Consider the following 11,192-nt stretch of genomic DNA (forward strand, 5'->3'; position numbering starts at 1 on the left):
GGATATTAAAATTGCAATTATCTGTGTGCATTTAACAGGGAGCAGTGAATTCTGCAGTCAAGCATCCTGCACACGCAGGAGACCAGTGCTGGGATGCCCACACCACTCTGTCCGTGTGCCAGCTAGCACAGGGGGACAAGGACACGGGGACCCTGGCCACACGATGCTCTACTCCCCGGGCACCTGCGAAGCACAAAACGTGCTGCACTCAGAAAGCTGTCCTATTGTTCTCTTAATTAAATGCACAACCAAAAAACTCAAGGAATTGGCCTTTCAAGAGGAAAGCCAATCCCCTCTCTTATATCTAAAATTTACCTCTACATAAGCCAAGTCAAGGATAATCCCTTGGCCTCCATTTGGGTCACCTGCTGGTTTGTGTAGGTACCACAACATGCATTTATTTTACCTATTTATATATCTGTCTAATCCTTACCCTGGCCCAGGCTCCTCGAGGGCCAGCATTTGCACAGCTTAAGGGCTGGCTCTGGCTGCCCAAGGCTAAGCGTGGTCACAGACTGCTGATAACAAACGGCAAACTGCATTGCAAAGAGAAGCACCAACACACAGCAAATATGTGCAAAAATCACACACAGCACTCTCACTGGCCTCCACCTCACAAGGTCCCTCCGCCATTTAAAGAGGGATTTAGATTGGATATAAGGAAGAAGCTCTGATTCTCTGATCCTGAAGCGACTGTTTCATTACAGCTCTCCCAATGAGCAGTTTTCTTGGCTATTTTGAAAGCTGTGACAGCTTATGGCCATGTTACAAGACCAACTCTTCTAAAACCCACCTCTCTCAGAGCTAGAGGTGGCCTTGCAGCAACCATCTCACATCTCAGTCACCAGCACAGACCAGACATCGCTTAACAGGAGGCAGTAATACAGGGCTTGGCCGTGGGGTGCCCTGACCCCCAGATGGGCACAAGGCCGTCCTCCTGGGTTGGTTTGGAGCTGCGTTTGCCTGTTTTGCATAACCAAAATTAGAGTTAGCCTCAGTAACCACACCTTCAAGGGTATATTTAACTGAAATGGAAGACAAAGTTTGGGACAACGGCAGTTTAGCACTCAGCATGGTTACACCACAAGCTCACGTCCAACAGCAACCATACCCTACACAAACATTCCTTACAGCTCTGAGATTCACTGGCCCCAGGAGGAGGAGGATCAGAGCAGCTCCTGCAGAGCTTTGGAAGGAGAAACACACCGAGGAGACAGAGGAGTAGGCCCGATGAGCTCTCCATGCCTTGGGCACAGCATGGCCTCACAAGGGTTTGTGTCACCCCTTCAGACACTGTGATGAGATGCATTGTCCTCCACAGCTCTTCAGCCTTGAGGAAGTAAGAGTAGGGCCAGAACAGCAGGATAACACACATACAAGGCTGAAGACAGGCTTATTTTTACATCTTCCTCCCAGGAAGCCACATCACTTGTCACATCACATCACCATGCATTACCAGCAAGGTCCCACCTCTCACCCTAGCCCCATCATACACCACCTAAGAAGGAAAACCACCTTACATCTTACACTTTGGTTTATGTTGTTGTTTTGTGGGGTTTTTTTATCCTGAGGTTTTCAGGTTTGGCCATGCTGAGGGTGCCACACCAAAGAGAATGGGTGTCCCCCCATTGGGACAATTCAGTACCCAGGCTGGTGACATGGTGGTGGCTGGGTGACAATCAGGAGGGTTGGGATGGGGGAAAATTGATCAAAGGGAGCAGTTTGCATTAAGTTTTAGTTCCTTCCTTCCCTCCGGGCTGTGCTGCTTGGGCAACCAAAGAAACCTGGTGGTCACCGAAGAAGACATTGGGTTTTGCACTGCTTCTCTGTAGTTGCTTTACAAATAAACAAAGAATGAATGTCTGCACCCTGAAAACACCCCACAGCCCTTCATCCAAGCAGAGCGCAAATCCAGCTGCTCCACAATCTTATCTCAATGCAGAAACAGTCTGGGATGAGATACAAGGGTTCCCTGAAGGCACTGCTTATTAAAGGCACCTTTATTTAGCCTGTTTTCTTCAAAAAAGAAAGAAAGAAAGAAAAATGCACTGAAGTGCCATTCCCAGATGGGTTTTCACTGCAGCAGCCTGCATGGACCCAAGCAGGGTTGCAGGGACACGTCACCACTGTCAGCTGCCACTCACACCTGCAAAGCCAATGTGATTCTTCGGGCTGAAAAAGCAACCCCAGGACCGGGGGGCACCCGCAGGGACCCGAGGGCAGCAGTGACCCCACAGAGCCCCGTCCCCACTCACAGCAACGTGGACACTCACCAACAGGCACTTTGCAGAGGCTGATGGAAAGCTTCCTATTCATTCACCACGCATCTGCCCCTGCACCTCGTATCCAACCAGCAGGCTCTGCATGCCTGGAGCCAAACGCACTTCACGCCAGGTTTCGACAAGCAGAGATACAAAAGCACAGAACAAAGAGGCACCGGTCTGCACTCATCCCCGGGAACTTCCCTGCGACCAACCTCTGTTTACCCAACACGAGATCTCTACACGTTCAGCTATTTTAATCCCACCCGCTATTAATGGATGTAAAAGGCGGTTGGGTAAGACGATCAACAAAAATCTCATTTAGAGATCAAGACAAGCTTAATTGGTTTCTAGCCAGACCTGCACAAAGATGGGTTACTCCACAAATACAGTTGCTAATCTGCCCATTATACTCCATAAGCCCCCACTGACAAAGAAAAAAAGGGGGGGGGGGGAAAGAGAAGATGCACAAAGGAATGCGGGATTTGGGACACTACTAACAAGGAGCAAATTAGAAGCTATGAATCCTGCAGGAGCAAGGGCTTTGCTCTCCTTTGAGGCAAAGGAATAACCAATAAACAAGACAACAAATAAAGACGTAACACAGACCAAACGTGCGTTCTCCCTCTTGCTGCCAAGCCAGCATCATCCATTTCAGTTTCCTGAAGAGCATTTCCAGGCACTATTGTTTCTGCAGGTCTGCAGTTGCAAGGGGAAAAGCAGCTGAGGACACGTCATTTCACGAGCGATGGAGTCGAAAGAACGAAGAGCCTTGTGATTAAAAAGCACAGGACTGAAACCCTGGAGAGCTGAATTCACTTCCTAACCAGACTGCAATAAATAAATAAATAAATAAAGAGGTTTCCTGTGTGACCACATCCTCGATGATTTATTCAAGTATCTAGTGTTGAAAACTGAGTTGAAGGGGGGGGGGGAAGGAAGCGGGAGGAGGAAGGGGAAGAGTTGATCCCACGGGCTTTCAGTAGGCTTGGGGTGAGCCAAGCAGCATTGGCAGCGGTGCAGGTAGCAGTGCCGAAAGCCTTCCCTCGTGCAGCAGCCTGGCGTGGGAGGCCTGTTTGTTTTTGGGATCCCAGCCAGTTGTGCAGGGTGGGCAGAGCTGCACCCAAGGCAGATGGGAGATGACATCGCCGCGGTGTGCGGGGGGCTTGCACCTGCCAGGGAGATGTTTGCAGGTTTTTTCTCCCCTCGGAAAAAATGAGCACCCATTTACTCACAGAGCTATCTCCCTGCTCACCGCAGCCAAAGCTCAGCCCTCTGGATCCCCTGTGCTCCAATTGCTCCGACACCCCGTGGTGTGGGGATTGCAGACCCCACTGATGCATTCTCTTTCCCCAGGGAAATGAAACAGAACACGAGGCAACCAAGTTACACGGGTTAAGACCCCCCTTTCCTCTTTTTCTCATGCTGAAAGCCATCAGGCTGTAGGATGGCTTCAAAAACGGGCAGACTGCATTTCGTGGAATCTCTTTTTAAAAGGGAACCGCAGTTTCTCGCCTGTACACTCCACAGCGGAGCCCATGGCACGTCACCGCAGTCTGAACTGTCACCACGATGAAGAAATGTCAGAACGTCGACCTCAGTGAGCAGAAGAGCAGCACTTAACACAAAAGCAAACGCTGAGAAAACCACGTGCACAAAGACTCCCTTCCAACTCCAGAACCCAAAGTAAACTGTCGGTAGGAATTACAACATTTAGCACGCTCCAAAAATTTTCCTTGACATCTTTTTTGCTCCGTGTGATGGGTAGAGACTTCCCAGGGCTCCGGAGCCAGCGGCGATTTCACGTGCAACGTGCCAGACAGCGGTCTCCACGGGAGATGAAAGGAGATGGAGTCTGAAAACGGAACTGAGGTGTCCCCAGAAAGCCTCCAGCCGCTCTGCAGGATGCGTCCGTAACAAGGGGGTGGTGAGGAGGGAGCACGGTGTCAGCTCCCAGAGCCAACCTCCTGCAGCCCCCGAGTTTCACTAAGCAAACAAGTGATGTAGGGCCGTCAGGACAGGGCTCGGTGACGTAGGGCTGACAGGACGGGGGTCGGAAGCACCGCCTCTTGTAAACAGGGTTGCTCAGGAGGCACCAGGGATCAGAGCAGTTCAAACAGTCCTCGGCGTGACTTCCTGGAGCAGATTTGCAAGTTGAGCTTTTCTGCTGCCTGGCTCTCGCCTGGCGCTGCCAAGGATCATGTGGGATCACACCCTGAGAGCTTGGCCCCACTGACACCCCCCTGCACCAGCAGGGATGGCGATGGGAGAAGCCCTAAAGCCATCTGCAAAACCCAAGTCCTCGAGCAGGGCAGGGGCAGGGCAGCAGGGAGCACGGGGCCAACCCCACGGGGCAGCCAGAATCGCCAAACATCCGAAGGGCTTGCAGCAGGGAAAGAGCTTTACACAAACAGCTTCACAGCCACTTACAGCCGTCCTCAAAGGAAACAGCTGCACCGGACCTCAGCTACCACGGCCCTCCGGGACGGCACGCGAGAGTCCACAGCTCGGTTCACATAGATGATGCTGAGGCCAAGCAAGGAGAAGGCATCCAGAAAAATAAAAGCTAAAAAGCACGCGGCCGTGCTGCATTGGGAGCCTAGTTCACGCTGCTGTTTCAGGGTACCTGCACCCCCTGGTCTCATGTTGCAGCACTTCAGGACAAGTGCTGTCCCACCCTCCCAGTCCTAGCAGTGCAAATGATGGGTGCAGAGTGCAGCTGCAGGGCTCCAGCAGTGCCCACTCCTCAGACCTGAGGCTTGCAGCCCAGGGGGCTTTGGAGTTTTGCTGCTCTCCAAGGAGGGTGCACACATTTTTCCTGCTTGCTGACAGCCCCCCCCCTGGGGATTCTCACATACACATAGGACCTCCCCTGGGCCAGGAAGCCCCATTTCCTATAATGCGCTGAAGGAATCCACCTCCTACAGTGATTTCCCAAAAACTGTCAAACGTAGCTGAGCTTTGCACACTGGTAGGAGAACCAGCTGCTAATTCCAGTGCTAAACCCCCCGACATCAGCCTGAGAGCAGCACAGCTCCAAGCTGCCTTAGCAGATGTGCCCCAAACCCAACCCACGCTGTGGGAAAGGGGACAGGAAAGTGGCACAGGGAGCGCCCAGAGGTTCTGCCGTGCCTTACACATCCCCAAGGGTGGGCATGTGTCTGAGGAGTTAACTGGGCCTTTCTATCACCGCTATGCATGTACACACACACACGGGTTTTGAGCTTTGCATGACAAATTTCGAGCTGGGGCTTTGCCTGTGCAATGAGGAACGAGGAGTCCCAGTCTGGGACATCCCAAGCCCTGGGGAATGGGTGGCTCGGGCCAGCTCTTGCAGATGAATCTGATGGCAAGATGTCAGCCTGAGAGCTCAGGAGCAGCCCCTGCACTGAAACACTCCTGCTGATTTCCTGCCATGCTCTTGGAGCATTATTTCATTCGACCTCTTCTAAAAATGTCTGAACTTGGCTGAGGCAGCCCAGAGAGGCACCCATAGGCCTGGGCACGAAGACATGATTCAGGTGAGCAGCACGTAGCTGGGAGTGCATAGCTGAGCAATGCTCGCTGAAGGAATGCAGGAGGAGCAACATGAAGCCACTTGTCTGGCACGGAGAGGAGCTCTGCAGTGACACGCACAGCCCTGGTGCTCAGCAGGACTCTGCTGCAGCAAGGGCAGGCTCAGGGGGATGAAGATGCCTCCGACCAACAACACATCACCCCTTGCTCATCATTTTACAGATGCACTACTGAATGTTCTCAGTGCCAAGAAGGAAAGGGTGCAGAATGAGAGCTCCAAAATGACTTAAAACCATCCGAAAGGCAACAAACCAAGCACCAAAACCTGCAGGAAGACACAAATGAGCACCAGAACTCAGCTCTGACAGGCTATGCAATGCCTTGCCACCAGCTCTGTCACGGTGACGGGGTCCACCCCACTCCACCTTCAGCACCAACATCCTGCAGTGACTGTCAATGCACCTCAGTCAGTGAGCAGTAATTTATGGAGTAACTGAGTGACTCACAGCAGTGACTCATGGGTGAGTGCCACCACGCTGGGCCACCCCATTCACTCTGCAGAGGTAGGAAGTGACTTGCAGGTGCAGGTGATCCCGGCGGCACAGAGCTCTTCCACTTTGCAAACTGGGAAGAAAAGGTGGAGGCTGGGGGCCCAACACTGGAGGAAGCACTCAGGAAGAAAAGCAACAGGTGATTCACGTGGGATGGGGCATCGTGGAGGACAACCCCACCTGGTTTCACCAATAGGAACACGCTCATAACGCCATGCATTACTTTGCTTTGCTATCATGTCAGGGGCTGGCTTTCAGGCCACTCCACTCACACAACAAACCCTGTCAGCTCACATCACCAAAGTCTCCGCTCAACCAACAAGGTAGCTGTGGGGTGCCAAGCTGCTCCTCGGCCCCACCTCCTTTGCTTTTGTTTTGTTTTTATTCCCTCAGAGGCCACACAAAGATTTGAAAGTTTTATGACTCAATGAGCTGACATTTTCCACGCCATCCCAGAACTTCTGGTTCTTCAACATATTCCAGAATGCTGCAATGCACGGGGACAGGAGAGACAGAGCACAGCTCACCTCCCAACGGGACAGGGCTAAGGCAGCACCAGCACGGCTTCCCTTCCAGCCCAGCTCAGAAAGGGGGCAGCAGGGGAAAAAAAAAAAAGAACTAAGAATAAATAACAGAAGGCTAAAAACTTTCTATTTCCAACTTCCTACTTAATGCATTTGGGGCTGACGTGCAGAGCAGAGCTCATGCAATATGCAAAAAAGCCACTGCTGGCACATGGAACTGCTTTCCAAAGCTTCGTTAGTTGTTTCTCCCATCCCCTAGTACGGGAAGCACGTTGAGTAAGTCATCTGCACACTAAGCCACGCAGACTTAACCAATGCAGAAGCTAGGGTCAGATGCTCAGCATTTCTTCACCAACTTTCAGGTCTTCATTCAGATCAGCTCTTCCTCAGCACAGCAGTTATGTTTGTCTTTGTGCAGAGGTGAAAAGTACACATGCTGTTATCTCAAAGACGGGGGAAAAAAAAGTCAATACTGACACAATTTGAATTGTACAGCACTCAACTATCACAACTTGCAACAGAACGGCCTTCCCAGCAGGTCTTACAGGACAGCAGCAAAATGCAAGATTATTTATTACCAGAACTACTGATAGAAAGACATGCATTTAAAATGAAAAGAAAATGCAGGCTGAAGCACCAACATCGAGTCCCACTCAACTACTGCAGAACAAGCACGCCCTGCTCCGCACGGCCTCACTGCTCCATCCACAGCAGCCTTCCCAAGCCAAGCTGAGATATTTAATTACCAGCATCGAGTCAGAAACCAAAGCACCCAACAAAATCCTCGTTTGTGACAGAAGCCTGCAGAAATCCCGTTGAGCAGGCTTTGGCAATCTCCGAAGCTGACAGCTGGATGCCCTTGCTTATCTACTGCTGAAGCACGCACAAAAAAGCCCCGAATGCTTGCAGTGCCGTGCGAGCCTTCCAGGCAGCCCCGCCAGGCTCTTTAAAAGACCCATATAAATAGCCAGCCTCGTGTATTAATACCTCAGAGATAAAAGCAGCCATGCAGCAGCAGCTTGGCACGTATCGGCGCCGAAGACCACCCGCCCTCTGCGGTGTATCTGCCCACATCACCTTTGGGTTGTAATGCAATAGGCACGTTGCTTCTTGTGCTGCTATAAACCCAGGGTCATGGTAGGGGCTGCTCCCTCTGAATCACAGAATCATTCAGGTTGGAAAAGAAGTCAGAGATCCCCAACCACCCCCACTATGCCCACTATGCAGCAGGTACATGACACCCACACAGGAGTCCGTGAGGCAGCACAGGAGGAGACGGGCAAGAAGCCAAAACAAAGAACAGAAGCAGGAGGAGATAACCATGACCCGGTCCTAGTGGCCATCCCATCTACAGAGCCCTTCCTGCTGCCTCCCGAAAACAAAGGGTCAGATAAGGAGCTGGCCCAGGTCAGGACCGATCCGACTCCACTTCCAGCCCAGGGCAGCAGATTTGGTGCTGCTCTTACACCTCGTCCATCCTGTCTGCCTGCCCGGGGCGGAGGCCGGGCCGTGAGGAGGCCAACCCCAACCACCACAGGGCCGCACACAGTGACCCGGCCAGAGGAGGAAGAAGAGGAAGAAGCCTCTCTGTTTCCTGCTGCCCTGTGGTCTCACCTTGCTCCATCAGAGATCCTGGACTTTGGCTCTTGCTCCCCGCATACAGGAGGCTGTAGGCCACGCTGGGCCGGCCCCAAGGACCTGAGTCACTCATTAACCAAGGGGATGTCAGCTGGGAAAGGAGGCCATTGGCAAAGGGGCCTGCGGGACCCTCAGCTCCTGCAAACACCGAGCACCTCAGGATGCCCACGGCTGGACCGGGGGAGGAAAACGAGGCAGTGTCCCGGCCCTCCGAGGTGGCCTCAGCAGGGAATGCGGCTGTGTTCTGTGTGCAGTATCAGCATCAGCCTCTAGAGAGGGAAAAAAAGCCTCATCTGTGCAGCTGGGAGAAGCCGGCTGCCGGCACGGCACTGAGCGCCGGCCTGCGTGAACCCAGCGCGGGGACCCGGCACTGTCCCACCGCCTCCGTCCCGCAGCAATGGGGCAGGCACACGCTGCTCGGCTCCAGCCCTCGGGACAGCGCTTCGGCTTTGCCTTCAATTCACCTTGACGCAAAAGAGATGCACAAAAAGCCCCTTCCTCGCACACGGGCGTGCGAGGCAGCGCAGCCCCCACGGGCGGAACCCGGCGCAAACCCCGATACAGACGGCCGCGTCCGCCCCACGGGGATGGCAGCGCGGGCATCCTCACCCCCTGCACCGCCGACTCCCATCCTCCCGAATCCTCCGCCCTGCAAAGACGGCGCCAGAGCCAACCTGCTCTACGGCCGGAGCCCCACAGCCCCACCCCATCCTCCGACACGAGCCATCCTTGTGTCCGCGAGACACCCCAGAACCCCGCTTTCCCCCACCGCAACCCGGCGGGGCGGGGACCCCCACCACTCCCATCCCCCCCCCCCTCCCCCGCCGGGCTCCATCCATCCGAGCGGAGCGGCGTTGCCATGGCGAAGGCAGCTCCGCATCCCGCACCCCTCCGAGCCCCCCGCCGCCGCGGCCCCGCCCGATCCCCGCAGTGCCGATGCGGGACCCCACACACCCGGCGTGCCTTGGGAGAAAGGGGGGGGGGGAGGGTGTGGGGGGGGGGGGGGGGTAGGGCCCGGAGGAGCGCCGGGATAGGTGAGAGGCTCAACCCGTACAGAACGGAAAACGCGACCCCGGTCCCCCGTCACGCTGGCAGCACGACGCGGCTCACTCACCGAGCGGCAGCGGACGCGGACCCGGTACCTGCCGGCACTGCGCGGCGCGGAGCCCGCCCGGCCCCTGCCCACAATGGGCCGCCCCGCCCCGCCCCGCCCCGCCCCGCCCCGCCCCGCCCCGCCGCACGGCCCCGCCCCGCCCCGCCCCGCGCGCTGACGTCACGTTACCCCTCCACCCCCCCCACCCTCCCCGGCCCGGAGCCGCCGGGAGTTGTAGTGCGTGGAGGTGCGTGACTGCGGAGGGTGCTCGTGGGGTGAATGCTGCGCAGGGGGAGGCTCGGAGGGGGCGGCGGGAGCAACGCCTTCACTGTGAGGGTAGTCAGACCTAGGATGGGTATTCTGCCCATTCCGTCCCGTCCCACCCCGTCTCACTCCGTCCCGTCCCATCCAATTCTATCCCATTCTGTTCTAGCCCATACCATCCCACTCAGTTCCACTCCACCCCATTTCATGCTATCCCATCCCATTTCATTCCATTCCACACTTTCCTATCCCATTCCCTCCCATCCCACCTGGTCCAATCTTGTTCCGTCTCACCCCATTTAATCCCATTCCATCTTGTCCTATCCCATCCTGTTCCATCCCAACCCATCTGATCCCATCCCATCCATCCTATCCTATACCATTCCCTCTATCCCATCCTGTTCCATCCCAACCCATTTCATCCCATTCTGTCCCATCCCATCCTATCCCATTTCATCCAGTTCTGTCCCATGCCATGCCATCCCAAGCTCAAGACTGAATTCAAAGTGTGTAATATTATAGCTTAAGTAAATATTTCTTTTCTGGATAAGAAGTCAAGCTATTTATATATTGATTTTTTTTTTCTCAGCAGCAACCCTTCAGACTGATGGGAAAATCTGAGGGCCACGAGAGATTACGGAGGTTGGTTTCACGTGGGCCCTAATAGAAATGAAGACAAAGGAAGGACCAATGAGGGGAATGTACAGGAAGAGCATCCTTAGGGGCTGCCACCAAAGCATGGAGCGTAATGCTTTTGCCACCAGCAGCTTGCTTTTACACAGGGCTGCTGCAGAAACCCAAAGTGCAAACACTGGTGTACTCATTGCAGAGTGCTGGGGCTCTCTGACCTCCAACTCTTGGTGCTGGAGCAGTGGGAGGCAGCAATTCCAGGAGCATTTGGGGGGGAAAAGGTATCAAGGGCAGGCTTTTGGCAGCAGCAAGTCTGATGGCAGTGCTGGATAAATCTCTGAGTCTGTTGGGGAAGAGCCGGCACAGTTTTTGGAGAGGGAAATTATGGCTCACCAAATCTATTGCAGTCCTTGGAAGCAGCCAAAGAGCTGGGGGACAGCAGAGATCTGGAAACAGATATAATGGATATGGATTTCCTAACGGTTTGTTCAAAACCCTTCATCCAAGGCTCTTGAGGAGAGTAAGGAGCCATGAAAAATTAAGTTAAGGACAGAAAGCATAAGGGACAGGCAGAGGTGAAGGGGTGCTCAGAGGAGCAGAGTGGAAATCTATGCAGATCATTAAGGTCATTAAGGAAACCATTAAGGTTGGAGAGAGCTCTAAGGTCCCCAAGCCACCCCCACCGTGCCCACTGCCCACGTCCCTCAGTGCCACA

The 11,192-nt window shown here is 54.2% G+C and overlaps 1 protein-coding gene across 2 annotated transcripts in view; it reads right to left on the reverse strand.

Moving 5' to 3' along the window:
* DAAM1 (dishevelled associated activator of morphogenesis 1) overlaps window positions 1–9,646 on the reverse strand; it is a 76,981-nt gene extending 67,335 nt beyond the window's left edge. Inside the window, exon 1 of one of the 2 annotated variants that reach the window (XM_065747727.1) lies at window positions 9,605–9,646. The gene's annotated coding sequence lies outside the window, so the exon portion shown is untranslated. The remainder of the gene's footprint in view (window positions 1–9,604) is intronic. The other variant, XM_065747735.1, reaches the window with a different exon arrangement.
* Between the last annotated feature and the right edge of the window lie 1,546 nt (window positions 9,647–11,192).

Source organism: Cyrtonyx montezumae, unplaced genomic scaffold, assembly GCF_038088225.1.
Source record: "Cyrtonyx montezumae isolate F1298 unplaced genomic scaffold, pur_monq_1.0 scaffold_10, whole genome shotgun sequence".
Lineage (NCBI taxonomy): Eukaryota > Metazoa > Chordata > Aves > Galliformes > Odontophoridae > Cyrtonyx > Cyrtonyx montezumae.